Source organism: Scyliorhinus torazame, chromosome 9 (assembly GCF_047496885.1).
Source record: "Scyliorhinus torazame isolate Kashiwa2021f chromosome 9, sScyTor2.1, whole genome shotgun sequence".
Lineage (NCBI taxonomy): Eukaryota > Metazoa > Chordata > Chondrichthyes > Carcharhiniformes > Scyliorhinidae > Scyliorhinus > Scyliorhinus torazame.
Genome location: NC_092715.1, coordinates 178203567 through 178220765, shown reverse-complemented (window position 1 = coordinate 178220765; position 17199 = coordinate 178203567).

The following is a 17199-nucleotide window of genomic DNA, read 5'->3' as shown; positions in this document are numbered from 1 at the left end:
ATAGAGTTTGGTGCTGAGTGTGTTCAAAGGAAAAATAAAGGTGTTTGGGAAAAGGAGGAGAACTCTTGACTCTTTACTCAACAGCAGCCAGAGGCTTACAATATACACCCCCAGATCCCTCTGCTCCTGCACTTCTTAGAGCTGCTACCATTGTTTGTGTTGCTTCTCTTGATTCAGCCAACCAAAATTAAACACTTCACATTTCTCTGCATTGTATTTCATCTGCCACGTTTCCACCCATTTCAACAGACCCTTTGCCCTCTTGAATGTTATTCGTATCTTCCTCATGGTTCACAATGTTTCATCTGAAAATTGAACTGTGCCTTACACACCCAAGGCTAAATCTTTAATACAGATCAAGAAAAGCTACAGTTCAGACAACAACCCCTGGGTTAGGTGGGGTTACGGGGAAGGGGCCTAAGTCGGTGCAGACTCAATAGACCGAATGGTCTCCTTCTGCATGTAGCAATTTTATGATTCTATGGAAGCGCATTATATATCTTCCTCCAATCTGAAAACAACCATTCACCTCTACTCTTTGTTTCCTGTCTCTCATCTAACTTTGTATTCATGCTACCGCTGCCCCTTTTGGTCCACAGACTTTAAATTTGCTGACAATGTGTCACTTTACCAAAGACTGTTTGGAAGTCCATTTACATCACATTAACTGTATGACCCTCATCAACCCTCCCTGTTACCTCATCAAAAAACACAATCAAGTTAGCGAAACATGATTTAACAAATCTGTGCTGTATTTCCTTAATTAATCCACATTTGTCCACGTGGCCGTTCATTTTGTTCCAAATTATGAAAATGTAAGAAACTTAAAACAAGATAACCTCATTGTTCAAGTGAAATGGAAACCTGTTCATAGTTTATTAAATTATTGAAGTATCTTCCATGATTTTACTGTTGATCAGTCTTGCCTGTTTGTTTCAAGCACAAAGTTTTAGTTGTGAATCCACAAATCAGTTAGTAGTTAGCGCCTTTAGTGAGAGAATTTTGCAGATTGGCAGGTGCTTTCAAGTTCCAGGTTGGAAGAAATCAGCATTTTGAAGTGTGGCAGGTATACACCAGGTGAAAGACTGCTGCAACACCAGCAGATATGTTTGATTTAAGTTAACACTGTATTACTGAGAAACTGATGGTAATTATTTGAACCTATTAAGTGTAAACGAGACACAGAAACCACATAAAAGAGATCTCTGGTTGTAGAGTAGTATTAATTACATTTACACCCATTTAAAATCAATTAAACCAACAAAAGTCAAGTAAAAAGTTAATATGCAATTTAGAAATAACTAATGCTAATTGTCTTCCCTCACTCCCAACCTACCTCACATACTTAAAAATGGGAGTAGTTGATTTCATTTATTAAATAAATTTAGAGTACCTAATTCATTTTTTTCCAATTAAGGGGCAATGAAGCAAGTTCAATCCACCTATCCTGCACATCTTTGGGTTGTGGGGACAAAACCCACGCAAACACAGGGATAATGTGCAAACTCCACATGGACAATGCCCAAGAGCTAGGATCGAACCTGGGACCTCAGCGCCGTGAGACTGCAGTGCTAACCACTGCACCACCGTGCTCCCCTGGGAGTAGTTGATTTCTGAGATGTTGCAGCTAGGGATCAAGTGAATTAGCCACTGCATATAGATGAGGGAGCCTTTCTAAGAACAATCACTGGTAAAATGAAAGTGGTTCATAGCAACTCCAGTGGTAGTGGGGAGAGAAAATGTATTATTGTATCTTTTATCAGGTAGTCTAATTTCATCAAGCAGTCAATCACATTGAAGCATTCGCAAAGGGCACAGACCAGGAAGTAAAAAGCAAAGATTATCCTACACTTTATAACCATGTTTAATGGCTATAGAGAACTGAAAAGGATTGGGGCAGTCATACTGGATCAAGATGGAAACTGAAATATCATAAACAATTTTAAAAATTGCTTTACAAATCTATGTCTTTTTTTATCACAATGGAAAAATTTGACATTCTGCAAACTTTGTTTTTCAGGGCCAGAGAGTTTGTTCATGAGTAATTATGACTTAGCACGCAATTAAAACCCCAGTTACACCTCCTTTAACAAGGTATAACTTTTTAAGGGTTTTTATAGTGTGACTAATAGTGTTAAAAGTGGAAGTCCATGTCATATCTATGAAATATCAATTGATTTCTAAGATTTCCACCTGCAAAGAATTCATCAGTACATGCTATGGAGGAGCAGAGAATCATTGACGGCAACTTCTGGATTTCCACATGTTAACTGCGCATGAGCTGACACCAGCAGTTTCTATCAGTTTAAAGAATAATGACGGTGAATGCTGACAGTTTTGCTGTCAATACAACCACAAAATCTCTGCCCACATCTCTCTGTGAGGTGACTGACCCGTGTATTTCCATATTCAGCTCTTTACTTCCCTCTGGTGGATTAGGCATTATTCACACACGCTCTGACCCTCTAGCAAGCAGTCACAGTGCCAGTGGAATTGTGGAGCCCTTTGTTAAATATTTCAAGCTTACATGACGATCAACAGGAAACTGTTACATCTTAGAATAACAATTGATCAATACACTCATTGGGAGAAGAAAACTTTAGCAAGAATAAGATACCCAACAGATTTTCTCCTGTCCAGCTCAGTCTAAGCATCATTCAGTCAATATTAAAATGTGACTTTTCTGTTTTGATTGCTCTGGAATTACAGAAAGTATTCAGCACAAAAACAGGCCACTCCATCCACCTATTCCATGCTACTGTTTATACTCGACAGAACCTCCTCACCCTCTTAATTTAATTCTATCAGCAAAATCCTCTGCTGCATTGTTAGGAGAGTAATGTCCTTACACCAGTTGCACGAGAAGTTGCTCCAATCTGACCTTTCTCATTATCTCTCTCTGTAGCAATACCATATTTTTAACTGTGCTACCCGTGATTATACATTATGAAACTGACTGGAGTATTAATCCAGAAAACAAATGTGCGTCATAGCCTCTTGATGGTGTATATTACCTGCTACCTTTATAATAAACTTGCTGGTCCTCATGCAAGATCCCTACCTATTGTCTGGCCAATCTTTCTGTCCTTATTCATTTTCTCTCTGGATGAGAGCCGGGTTGATGTCATCCTTTGGGGGTGCAGCAATGTAGTGGTTATGGTACTAGATTATCAAGCAACAGGTTAGGAGCTCAAATTTTACCATGCCAAGTTGTTGAAAACGAATGCAACGGCCGAGGAATCGGTTGGCATCCCACCCACTTTACAGACACAAAACGGATGTGGAAGATTGCAATATGGTGTGCAGTGTGTGCATACAAATTTCATTTGTGGAAACGCACCACCTGCCATAATGGTAAAGGCAGAAAAAGAAAAAATAACCTCTCAGTTGTCATTCCTTTTTCAATGCCTGCCCAATGTTTAACAAGGACAAAACTCTTTGTCAGAGTATTCCTTCATCAAAAAATTGTTGCATTTTTTTACCTTGTACAATAAATACATGGGACATTTTACCACTATTATTATTCCATGTATTATTACGATAACTGGCTTAAATGATCCGATTTGTCTGTCCGTTTGCTCTGTGATTTAACCATTTTTCAAACATTCACTGCTTCAAAAGACCCTAAGCTGACAAACACAATTTCGCTGATTGTTATGTTAGAGCTGAAAATAAATGCCTGCAGTTATCTACTGTTGCAACCATAAAAATAGTTACTCTGAACAATGTAGCACTGAGCATCATCCCAGCCAAAACATTTCAATCATTTGTAACAATAACTGTCACTAGCAACCAGAAAAGGAGTTTCTCTTCAAACTTGACTTCAAAGTACCCGACAAAAGAAATACAAAATGTTGTTCCAATAAATGTCAATGTCCTCCTGATCCAAAACTAATCACACCATACAATGTCACATTTAAAGACACCGGATCAGGTAAATAGAAGTCATTGAGAATACCTCTGCCACCCCTAATGGAGTTCATACTGCTTGTATCAAATTAATATACTTGTTCACAGTCACATGGCTGTGGTAAAATTAAATGTGCTCCATTCCCCATCTGGTCCTCAAACCATTGTGGTTGCGATTTGGACTACATTTCCAAGTACGGCTTTAATCACTTGTATTATACCACCACCCAGTAGCTTGAATCGTGAAAGACATGCTTTGTGCTCGTGCTCTAATTGATACATCTTGTGCTGGCTGATCTATCTCTTGCTTACTAACGAGGTTGTCATGCTAAAGTATGTACATCATTATCATAGATTAACGAACAAGACCTTTGTTCTATCATATCTCTTCAGATCACAGAATCGTTGGACCAGATCTTATGCTTACCAATTAGGCTCACTGCTCCTTACAAGCTGCATGATGATGTCGGGTCAGCAATACAACGTGATTGGAAAGAAAGTGAGGATGGTAATTGACAGCTCCACCCCATACTGCCATTTTGAAATTAACAAGCTATTAGGCAAGGTCTGAACTTTGTGGATTTGTTTGGATAACCAGGGTACTCCTTTGGAGAGGTAAGATACCCTTTTGAGTCTGATACCATGACACCTTTTGGGGGAATAAGGTGGCTTTTGGTGGAGGTTAGGTGCCTTTTGAGATTTGCAAAAGTAGGCATGAGTGTGTGTAAAAAGTGTACAAAATTGTTATTGTCAAACTCACCGAAACTATCAAAACTCCCATCAAAATTAACTGTCAAAACTGTTAGAAACACCTCCCAAAGTGGCTTGTCAAAACTATGAGAAACCTCTGTTAAAGGGACCTGCCAAGCAGTAAAGGCATTTAAATTCCCTGCCTTTTAAATATTTGAAAATGTCGGCAGTATTGAAAAATTCCATTGCTCTTTCACTCGGTCTATTAACCTGAGGGTAAGCCTGAGGGTTTCCATTACTGGACTACTGCTGCAGAACTGACTTTACAACCATCCATTATCACAGTAGTATGACAAGTACAAATGATTATAGACTTGAATGTGTAACTATGAATCCCAAGGCTTGTTTGCTTAATTGAGCACTTGAATGAAATGTTTGCTGTAATAAGGCTTTATTAAGTTGAAGGAATATAAATGTAATAAATGGGTTTTTACGAATGAGTGTTTTTGGAATACAGTGAAGTTTGCAATGGACACTTAAAACTTTATTTTATAGAACTTCATTATATTTCATCACTGCATGAGTCCCAAGGTCTGTCCATGGAGGATATTAGGTGAGTTAGTATGGTAGGTGTAAGAGAAAAGGGTGGTAGGTGGAGTGCATAGATTTGACATGAGTTGGCACTAAATTAGCCAACTAATTTGGCCACAGGACTGTGGGGAGGGCAGAGGGGTTATAAAGAGCTCTGGGGATTGGTGGAGGAGCTTGGAACATGAATAGGACATTTGACCCCTCAAACCTGCTCCACCATTTAACTGGATCATATCTGATCTTCTACCTCAATGCTACCTTCTCGCATTAACTCTGTATTCTTTGATGGCATTTATTTTTTCAATTAAGGAGCAATTTAGTGTGGCCAATCAACCTACCCTGCAAAACTTTGTGTTGTGGGGGTAACCCATGCAGACACGGGGGGAATGTGCAAACTCTACATGGACAGTGACCCAGGGCCTGGTCCTTGATGGCACTGATATCTAGAAATCTATTGAGCCCTGCTTTGAACGTATTCAATGACAGTGCTTCCACATACCACTTAGGTAGAGAATATCAAGATTATCTCTGACTTAAGAAATCCCTCCTCATCTCAGTCCTAAATGACTTATCCTTTATTCTGAAACTGTGTCCCCTAGTTGTAAACCACCAACCAGGAGATACATCCTGTTGCGTTTCTTCTTTTACTCTTTTACTCTGTCCTTTCTGTGGCTCTGTTCCAATTATGGCAATCAGTGAGTTTGCCCTTCTTTCTATGTTATCTATATTTTGATGCTTAGAGTCGCCAGGTATCAAACGATACCACCACAAGGTTCAACCGGCTATTGATCAAAGAGCCAAACACCAGTTAGTTAGTTCAAGGTCAAGGGTACTTTATTTAAACACAATTAGTCATGCACGATAAACACTACTAATTAACTACACCTATCGACTAAGACAACCTGTACTTAACTTCGGGCACCCGGCTTAGGTCAGAGAAACAGTGGCCGTTGTTTGATTCTGGATCTATCGGGTTCGAAGGAGTAACTGCTGCTCAGCTCGGCTCATCCGTCTGGTAGCGAGCGTTGAACTTGGACTTGGTTCTGGTGTTGCTGCAATTGGAGATGGCCGTGACCGGGGTACCAGGTCCAAAAGAGGACGAACATGTGGCGAACTCTTCTTCTTATACTTGGGGGTTTTCGTGCTCTTTTGGGCGGTTCTTCAGTTTGGGCCCCACTAATTGGATGATCCCTGATCACTCTGTTCGATTCCTAACCAATAAGTGGGCGGGGATCTGGATGGTTGGGCGTGTCCCAAGCGGTCACTGACCCCGTTGTTTACGCTTCCCTTGAATAGGGAGTGGTGCCAAAATGTCTGCGACTGTACCGGTCGCTCGAGTACCAGTTCTTTGTTTTGGTGAAGATGGGCCATCAAATGCTAATCGGCCCCATTAAAATGCTAATTGGTCAGAATTTCGACACCGTCTGGACTTCTTGCTTGCAAATATGCATTTCAGGCTCTGAGCCTGCCTGAGTCTTGGCTTGTCCATTTTACCCACTAGGCTTTGCGAGTTTCTCTGTACCTAGTTGTAAGTGGCCACCCCAGATGGCTACACTCCGTCCTCTTGATCCTCAACGCGAAGCGTGAAGGATCACAATACTGGGTCTTCTTTGTTCTCTGAAGTGCCGGGTACCCTCAACCAAGGACAGGTTCTACCCTACTCTGTCCTATGGGTCAAAAACATTTACCTAAATTTCCCTAATACAACACATATCTAAAAATTCCTAAGGGGCCAGTTAACATTCAATAAAAAGGGGAACCTCTAACTGTCTCTAACTAGACTACACTCATGCTGCTATTTAACAATCAAAGAACTTATCTTACAATACAAAAATCCAATAGCAACATCACATTTCTTCTTATCACTAACATTCATACACAGAAAAATATGCTTTATTAACGAAACAACCGCGGAATTTATTAAAGAGAAAGGTTGAGAAAGAGTGTGGGGTTTGCTGGAGTCCGAGGAAAGGGGCTCTAAATGTGTATACTGGAGGGCGGGAGGCTCTCATTCTCCATTTCCGCAATCTAATTGTCTGGATGTCATGTTGTGCTGCTGCACCATTTTGCTAAGTGTGGCCTTTAGTGTCCGATTCATGCGTTCCACAATGCCGCTGGACTGCGGGTGATAGGCAATGTGGAACTTTTGCTTAATACCAAAAATTGTCATAACATTCTTCATGATCCTGCCTGTAAAGTGCGAACCTTGGTCCGACTCAATACTATGGGGGAGTCCCCATCTCGTAAAAATTTGCTCAGTTAAGATCTTTGCCGTGGCCTTGGCTATATTTGTCCTTGAGGGGAAAGCTTCGACCCACTTTGTAAACGTGTTGATTACTACCAACATACTTGTATCCATTTCTGCATGGGGGGGGGGGAGGGGACCAATATAATCTAATTGAAGGTTTGTCCACGAGCTATTTACAGGGCGGGTGTGGCATAGCTGGGCTTTTTTCGCGTACCTATCTGGGTTGTTCTGTGCACAAATCAAGCAGTTTTCAGCATAATGAGATACATCGGCTTTCACATCAGGCCACCAGCAGAGAGGTCTGAGGTGGGCAAGGGTGGATTCAATCCCTTGGTGTTCATGTCCGTCATGGAACTTACAAATTATCTCATTCCTGTCCTGGGTAGGGACTACATAAATGCCATCTTTTAAAACGGTTCCCTCATGGATCGTTCAGGAATTTTAAAACTTTTTGTAGGGAGCTGGGAAGTTTCCTTTTAAAATTTCCTTTAATGCCTCGTCTTCCTTCTGTGCCTGGGCTAAGTCTTGGATGTTGGTCTGTGAGACCTGAACTGCGTGTACTGGGGCACTCTCGGGGGGGGTTGCCAAAAGTGGCCATGTCGTGAGCCTGCCTTCGCTAGGGTGTCAGCTTTCACGTTACCGGGGGGTAGGATCGATGGTGGCTTCTTACTTTGACGATGCTATATTTCCTGCCTTTCGCTGTCTGAAGGATATGTTTGAGCAATGGGGCTGAGGGTAGAGCTTTTTCGTCGGCGGAAATAAATCCTCTAGATTCCCACAGGGGTAGGAAATCTGTTAGGCTGTTGCAGACGTACAAACTGTCTGAATATATGTCTGCAACAAATCGGGGTGCTGGACAATGTAAGCGATGGCTGCTAACTCGGCTGCCTGCGAACCTAAGTGTCCAGGCAACTTTAAAGCAATTTCCTCTAAAGCGCATCTCTGCACGTCCTCTACATAAATACCACAGCCTGTTATCCTTTTTCCATCAAGGACTGTGGAGGAGCCATGAACATAAATCCTCAATGCTTTGTCTGTGGGCTGGGTCGTCTGTGGTCGGATACCTGTCTTTTTTGGTACTGACTTGGGAACAAAGGGGCCTGCGCTGTGCTTGGGGGCTATGATCTCGCACTCATGTGGGGTTCCTGCATAGTGCAAATTATCGGCCAGAAATGTGCGCGTTTTTATCCGTTCTACAGTAATGTTGCATCGTGATAGGAGTAGGGTCCATCGCGCTGCTCGAATTTGGCTTACTGTGCCGTCTTTTAGTCTGCCGTCCAATAAAAGCTGCGTCGGGGTGTATTCGGTCAAAATGGTCACTGGGTTGAGTCCGGTTATGTACGAGAAGTACTGTACTGCCCAGAAAACTGCTAACAGGTGCCTTTCACAGGCGGAAAGTCCCTGTTCCACTGGATCTAAGACTCGTGAGGCATAGGCTACGGGTCCGAGACGATCGTGCCTTTCCTGCAGGAGTACGGCCGAAAGAGTTCGGTTGGTGGTTGCTACCTCTATCGCGTATGGGGAGTGTGGATCTTGGGCTTGCAGAGCGGGGGCTGTGCTAAGGGCGCGTTTCAATGCATCCATGGCATCCGTGTGCTGTGGAAACCATTTCCATAGGGCCTGTTTCTTTAGAAGCTCGGAACGTGGGGCTGCTTTTGTGGCGAATCCGTCTATGTGGTTTCTATAATATCCAACCAATCCTAAAAATGACTGGAGTACTGTAACATTTTGGGCAAGGGCAATTTGACAGTGGAATCTATACGTTTATGGTCTACCTCACGCTTCCCATGCATGATGACCGTACCTAAATATGTGACTTTTTCCTGGCGGATTTGGGCTTTCTTGGGGTTAAATTTGCATCCAATTGTTGTGAGTAGTTCTAATAATTCTGAAAGAAGCGAAATGTGCTCTTCCTTGGTATCAGTCTGTAGGAGCAAGTTGTCCACATACTGAACAAGGCATTCAGGGCGGGAAAATTTAGATAAGCCATTTGCCAATTGTCTGTGAAAGATGGAGGGGGAGTAGTGGAAGCCTTGTGAAAGGCACGTCGACTTGTACTGCTGTCCCTGGAAAGTGAATGCAAATTTATACTGGCATGCTTTGTCCAGTGGTATGGACCAAAAGCCACTGCTGATGTCCAGTTTTGGGGCTCGTGGCAAAGGTGGGGGCTGCTAGGGGAGTCACTTTGTTCAACTCTCTGTAGTCGATGGTCAGTCGCCATGAACCATCAGGTTTTCTTACTGGCCAAATTGGGGCATTGTTCGCCGATGCTACGGGTCGAATCACTTCTTGATTCAATAAACTTTGGATTACCTTGGCTGTCTTTCCCTCGGCTTGCTGGGGAAAGCCGTACTGTTTCTGGGGTTTAGGATCGGGACCTGTAATGTTTACTACTCCTGGGATTTTGCCGCAGTCGTGCTTGTGCTGGGAAAACGCTGCTTTATGTCTTTTCAAGACCTCTCTAACCGCTTTGTCTGTGGTAATTGTTTGTGGATCAAATAAGTACTCTCCTACTGAGCTGATTGTATGGGCATAATCTCCTACTGTGAGCGTGGTGGGGCTCCGATGTCTTTCCCCTCATCCAGGACGCGCCTACCTATGCAGAGGCCATGGCGCTACTGAAGGAGAACTACACTCAGCAGACCAACAAGATCTACGCCAGGCACCTCCTGTCCATGTGGCACCAACTTCCCGGAGTCTGTGGAAGATTTCTGGCGTGCCCTGCTCGCCCTGGTGAGAGACTGTGATTGCCAGGCCGTTTCGGCCGCTGAACATTCTATCCTGCTAATGAGAGGTGCGTTAATTACGGGCATAGGGTCGGCCTATATCCACCAACGCCTCTTAGAAGGGGCTCCGCTTGACCTCGCGGCGACCAAGAAACTAGCGCTCTCGCTCACAGTCGCCTCACGCAACGTACAGGCGTATGGCCCCGACCGCACGGCCCACCCCTCCTGGGTATCGTGGACCCCGCCAGCGCCACCCCATCATGGACCCCATCAGCGACCGCCCCCAGGCAACCTCACGCCTGCGTCGCGCAGCAGCCAACCAACCCCGGGGGACCTATGTGCTACTTCTGCGGACAGACAAAACACCCCCGGCAGTGGTGCCCGGCGCGGAGCACGCACTGCAAGGCCTGCGGCAAGAAAGGACATTTCACTACAGTGTGCCAGGTCCGCTCAATTGCCGCTATTGTCCCTGCACCCCCCGCGTGCGGCCAGTGGGCGGCGCCATCTTGCCTGCCCCAGGACACGTGCGGCCCGAGGGTGCCGCCGCCATCTTGCCTGCCCCAGGACATGTGCGGCCCATGGGCGCCACCATCTTCCCCGCCTCAGGACCCCTGCCCATCGGGCACCTCATCGGGTCGCTCATCGCCTGCAACCGCCGATGAACAGCCGTGTCTCGCCTCCATCACGATCGACCAGTCCAGACCGCACAACCTCCCGACCGTGTCGACAAAGGTGAAGGGCGACGGGCATGAGATATCCTGCCTGCTGGACTCCGGGAACACTGAGAGCTTCATCCACCCTGATACGGTAAGGTGCTGCTCCCTCGCGGTACACCCCATTAACCAAAGAATCTCCCTGGCCTCCGGATCCCCTCCATGGCGATCCGGGATTACTGCATCGCCACCCTCACCATCCAGGGCGTAGAGTTCAGCGGCTTCCGGCTCTACGTCCTCCCCAACCTCTGCGCTGCCTTGCCACTTGGCCTGGACTTCCAGTGCAACCTCCAGAGCCTAACCCAGAAATTTGGCGGGCCCCTACCACCCCTTACTGTATGCGGCCTCACGACCATTAAGGTCTACCCGCCTTCTCTGTCTGCAAACCTCACCCCGGATTGCAAACCCTTCACCACCAGGAACAGACGGTACAGCGCCCAGGACAGGACCTTCATCAGGTCTGAGGTCCAGCGGCTGCTGCGGGAAGGTATCATCGAGGCCAGCAACAGCCCCTGGAGAGCCCAAGTGGTAATGGTGAAAACGGGGGAGAAAAACAGGATGGTCGTTGACTACAGTCAGGCCATCAATCGGTACACGCAGCTCGATGCGTACCCCCTCCCACGCATATCTGATATGGTCCATCAGATTGGACAGTACCGGGTCTTCTCGACAGTGGACCTGAAATCTACCTACCACCAGCTCCCCATTTGCAAGGCGGACCACCCGTACACCGCGTTTGAAGTGGACGGCCGCCTTTACCATTTCCTTAGGGTTCCCTTCGGCGTCACTAACGGGGTCTCTGTCTTCCAACGGGAGATGGACCGAATGGTTGACCGGTATGGACTGTGGGCCACCTTTCTGTACCTGGATAACGTCACCATCTGCGGCCACGATCAGCAGGATCACGACGCTAACCTTTCCAAATTTCTCCACACCGCCAAACTCCTCAACTACAACAAGGAGAAGTGTGTGTTCAGCACAAACCGATTAGCCACCCTCGACTATGTGGTTCAGAGCGGAGTTCTAGGGCTCGGCCCCGACCGCATGCGCCCCCTCATGGAACACTCCCTTCCCCACTGCTCCAAGACCCTCAAACGATGGTGGGCTTCTTTACGTACTACGCCCAGTGGGTCCCTAACTATGCGGACAAGGCCCGCCCACTCATTCAATCCACCGGTTTCCCACTGATGGCCGAGGCTCACCAGGCCTTCAACCGTATCAAGGCCGACATCGTCAAGGCTGTGATGCACGCGGTTGACGAAATGCTCCCCTTCCAAGTTGAGAGCGATGCATCAGACGTCGCTCTGGCCGCCACCCTCAACCAGGCAGGCAGGCCTGTTGCATTCTTTTCCCGCACCCTCCATGCCTCTGAAATTCGACACTCCTCCGTTGAAAAGGAGGCCCAAGCTATCGTTGAAGCTGTGCGGCACTGGAGGCATTACCTGGCCGGCAGGAGATTCACTCTCCTCACAGACCAACGGTCGGTTGCCTTCATGTTCAACAACACACAGTGGGGTAAGATCAAAAATGATAAGATCTTGCGGTGGAGGATCGAGCTCTTTACCTTTAATTACGAGATTTTGTATCGCCTCGGTAAGCTCAATGAGCCCCCTCAATGCCCTGTCCCAAGGTATATGTGCCAGCGCACAAGTAGACCGACTCCGGACCCTGCAGGACGATCTCTGTCACCCAGGGGTCACCCGCTTTTATCACTTCATTAAGGCTCACAATCTGCCCTACTCCATCGAGGAAGTCAGGGCTGTCACCAGAGACTGCCAGGTCTGCGCGGAGTGTAAACCGCACTTCTATCGGCCAGACCATGCGCGCCTGGTGAAGGCCTCCCGCCCCTTTGAACGCCTCAGCGTGGACTTCAAAGGGCCCCTCCACTCCACCAACCGCAACACGTATTTTCTCAATGTGGTCGACGAATATTCCAGATTCCCCTTCGCCATCCTATGTCCCAATATGATGTCTGCCACTGTCATCAAAGCCCTCAACACCATCTTCGCTCTGTTCGGTTTCCCCGCCTACGTCCGCAGCCACCGGGGATCCTCATTTATGAGCGATGAGCTGCGCCAGTACCTGCTCAACAGGGGCCTCGAGCAGGATGACAAACCCCCGGGAACCCCCGGGAAAACGGGCAGGTGGAGCGGGAGAATGGGACGGTCTGGAAGGCCGTCCAGCTGGCCCTACGGTCCAGAAATCTCCCGGCCTCCCGCTAGCAGGAGGTCCTCCCCGACGCACTTCACTCCATGCGGTCGCTCCTGTGCACTGCGACTAACGAAACACCCCATGAACGTCTCTTTGCCTTTCCCAGGCAGTCCACCTCCAGTGTTTCGCTCCCAACGTGGCTGGCAGCTCCAGGACCCGTTCTCCTCTGCAAGCACGTGCGGCTCCACAAGGCAGACCCGTTGGTTGAGAGGGTACAGCTACTCCACCCAAACTCGCAGTACGCCTACGTAATGTACCCCGACGGCCGCCAAGACACAGTCTCCCTCAGGGACCTGGCACCAGCTGGGTCCCCCCCCGCCCCCCTCTGCCCCGGCGCCACCATCCCTTCCCCCAGCACACCCCACCACAGCCCCCGCTCCAGGACAATCCATCCTCCCCTTGGTCCCACCCGGGAATGAAGAGGATGTCGACACGCTCCTGGAGTCACTGACGACCGAGCCGACGCCTGACTCGCCACCAGCACTGCGGCGCTCTCAATGACGGATCAAGGCGCCCAACCGTCTAAATTTGTAACCTTCTCCGAAATTTTAATGACATCCTGTATGTAAATAGTTTTCCACCACCCCCGCTGGACTCATTTTTAACAAGGGATGAATGTGGTAGTCACCACTGTTGTATTATATTGTATATACTGCACTGCACTGCAGCCATTTCGGCAACAGCTGTAGGAGGCCACACATCTCTATGTAATAAAGCCTCGATTACTCTCTACTCTCGTCTCATTGTAATTGATAGTGCATCAGCCACTAAGGGTAATGGTAGTGGGTCATATCTCTTTCTGGTACATGATGGAGGAGTTTAACGTGGTTCGGAACCTTCCTGTCTCCCAAAGGAACTCGACGGGGTGTCCCCGGACTGTGCCTGCAACTACCAGTCTTCTGGACTTATCCCAAAGGGTATCGCAGATCCAAGTTGGGGAGCCCGAATACCGACAATCGATGCCGTTCATGGCTGAATTATCTGGTCGGGCACTAACACTGTGGATGGGTCTGGCATTGTTTCTGGGGAGGGGCGTTTGGGTGCTGATTCCTTTGCTGCTTCGGCGGGGGAGGGCTTGATATTCTCGTGCATAATGTCCTTTCTGTCCACAATTATAGCATTCCTGTGTCCTGGGGTGCTGCGCTGTACCTCTGCCTTCATTTATCCATGCGGTGTCTTGGTGTGCCCTTACTGGATTCATTGTGGCATCTACTGCTCTGTCTTTCTATGTACGGACTGTTCCCAAGCACTCGATAAGCGTTTCAGAACCCAAACTTCATTGTGTGTTGGGTCTGAGGTGTCGTAACTGGCACATGCGTTCTGTCCTGCTTCTGTGGCATGGGATACTAGCGTTTGGGTCCATTTGGACGTATTGTCAACTGATAACTGGGCGCAGGCTAACTCACCAAATACTGGAGTAAAATGGATCCAAAGGCTTCCAGCGAACTCTGTTGGATGCTCTCCCTTTTTCTGTTGGCACCGGTTGAGTCCGTCTACCGGATTTCCTCTGTTATATCCTTTGGCATCTAAATTGGCTGTTTTCATCTCTTGGAGGCTACCTCCTCCTACATTTTGTGAGTCGGGAAGGGCTGAACTAACTGATGGGTCGAGGCTCATCACTGTGAGCTTTATCTCTTCCTGCTCGTCTAAACCGTACATGAGTGTCTGTTGCTTTACTAGTTTGAAAAAGTGGTGTTGGTCTGATGTGGGGTGGAAAGTCTCTATCTTCTCGCGGGCATCTCTTAACTGGGTGATAGTTAATGGGGTGGTGTGTACAAAATTGGGTTGGTCTTCCGTGGTCACCCTGCGCTGCGTGGTGATGGGGTTAATTGGGTTGGGTGCTGCCTGTGCAGTCGGTGGTGCGGGTGCTTTCTGTTTCGGGGCCTGAGGGGCTCTATTTTGATTCTCGGTCTCACTTACATACTATTGGGCCTTTTCACTGAGTTCCTGCCAATCGGGGCCGTCTTCCTGATCTAGCTGTGGGCCAAAGGTATCTCTGAACCCATTTTGAACACATAGCAGGGATTGCAACTTGCAATTTGCTGCCTGCACTTGGCATGATCCACTGAACTCTGCCTCTGTTCCGTGGTGGAACTGTGGAGTGCTCAGAGGGCTGCCTTCAAATCAGTGCACTGTTTCCTTAACTGCTGTACCTGGTTCTCATTCTCTTCTCTTACCAGTATAGCACGTTGTGGGTCCTGGTAGGCCTTATCGTATTGAATTTGAATGCTGCTAAGGTGGGCAAGACAGGATTGATGTGCCCTCTTGACATCATTTATTTCCTTGTCCTTCGCCGCTAACTGCTCCCGAAGCTGCACATTTATTCTCTCGCTTTCACTAATATCTCCCTCTCTACTTCTCTCCTTCTCCTCAAGCTGCTTGCAGAGCGTCCCCACGACCTCCTCTGTGCCTCGCAATTGTGCCAGACAGGACATGATTGCCATCGGCTTACGAACCCTTGCTTAAACTTTTCTTGTGAATCTCGGTCAGGCTGTTCCACCAAGTCTGTCCTATGCTGCCAGGACCTGTTTCCTCATGTGTGCAAAATTCCGACCATAGGGGCCATCCTTTCCGCTTTTGGTATCTCCTAAGCTCTTCTTCCCATACGGGACACTGTTCTGATCTATTGGTCGCTGCGACCTCGGGCTCTTGTGGATGCATAAGGCGTTCCATTGCCATCATAGCCATCCCTACAATTACTTCTGACTCCCGGGAATTTGGAACAAGGGGGAATAAAGCGGTGGTGCAAACATGGGTGCGGCTCAAGCTATTTTCCGGTTTACGCAACTCCCGAAAGTTTCACGCAACAAAATCTATCGAGTTTACCTTATATCCCTTTGTTAGTACGCATGCAAATTACACACTTCCGAATTCTGGAGGTTTGATCGATACTGGTTTCGCTTGTGGTTTCTTTTACTTTGTCAAATTTTGATTCTAATTCAAACACTTTTGTGGGTTCTCTCGGAGTGACACGGTCACTTCTGGGTCGAGTCCCGTCAGATGTCGCCAATAACTGTTGCGTTTTCTTCTTTTACTCTGTCCTTTCTGTGGCTCTGTTCCAATTATGACAATCAGTGAGTTTGCCCTTCTTTCTATGTTATCTATATTCTGATGCTTAAAGTCGCCAGGTATCAAATGATACCACCACAATGTTCAACCGGCTATCGATCAAAGAGCCAAACACCAGTTAGTTAGTTCAAGGTCAAGGGTACTTTAATTAAACACAATTAGTCATGCAACATAAACACTACTAGTTAACTACACCTATCGACTAAGACAACCTGTACTTAACTTCGGGCACCCGGCTTAGGTCAGAGAAACAGTGGCCGCTGTTCGATTCTGGATCTACCGGGTTCGAAGGAGTAACTGCTGCCCAGCTAGGCTCATCCGTCTGGTAGCGAGCGTCGAACTTGGACTTGCTTCTGGTGTTGCTGCAGTTGGAGATGGCCGTGACCGGGGTATCAGGTCCGAAAGAGCACAAACATGTGGTGAACTCTTCTTCTTATTGTTGGGGGTTTTCGCGCTCTTTTGGGCGGTTCTTCAGTTTGGTCCCCACTAATTGGGTGATCCCTGATTACTCTGTTCGATTCCTAACCAATAAGTAGGCGGAGATCTGGATGGCTGGGCATGTCCCAAGCGGTCACTGACCCCGTTGTTTACGCTTCCCTTGAACAGGGAGTGGCGCCAAAATGTCTGGGACTGTACCGGTCGTTCGAGTACCAGTCCTTTGTTTTGGTGAAGATGGGCCATCAAATGCTAATCGGCCCCATTAAAATGCTAATTGGTCGGAGTTCCGATATCGTCTGGACTTCTTGCTTGCAAATATGCATTTCAGGCTCTGAGCCTGCCTGAGTCTTGGCTTGTCCATTTTACTCGCTAGGCTTTGCGAGTTTCTCTGTACCTAGTTGTAAGTGGCCATCCTAGATGGCTACAATCCTTCATGCATTTACCCTGTTGAACCCTGCAAGAATTTTGTACACTTCAATGCGATCAACTCTCATTCTTTAAACTCTAGAGAATACAGGCCCGGTCTCCTCAATCTCTCCTCATAGGACAATCCTACCACCCTAAGAATCAGTCTGGTGAATCTTTGTTGCACTCTGTCTATGGC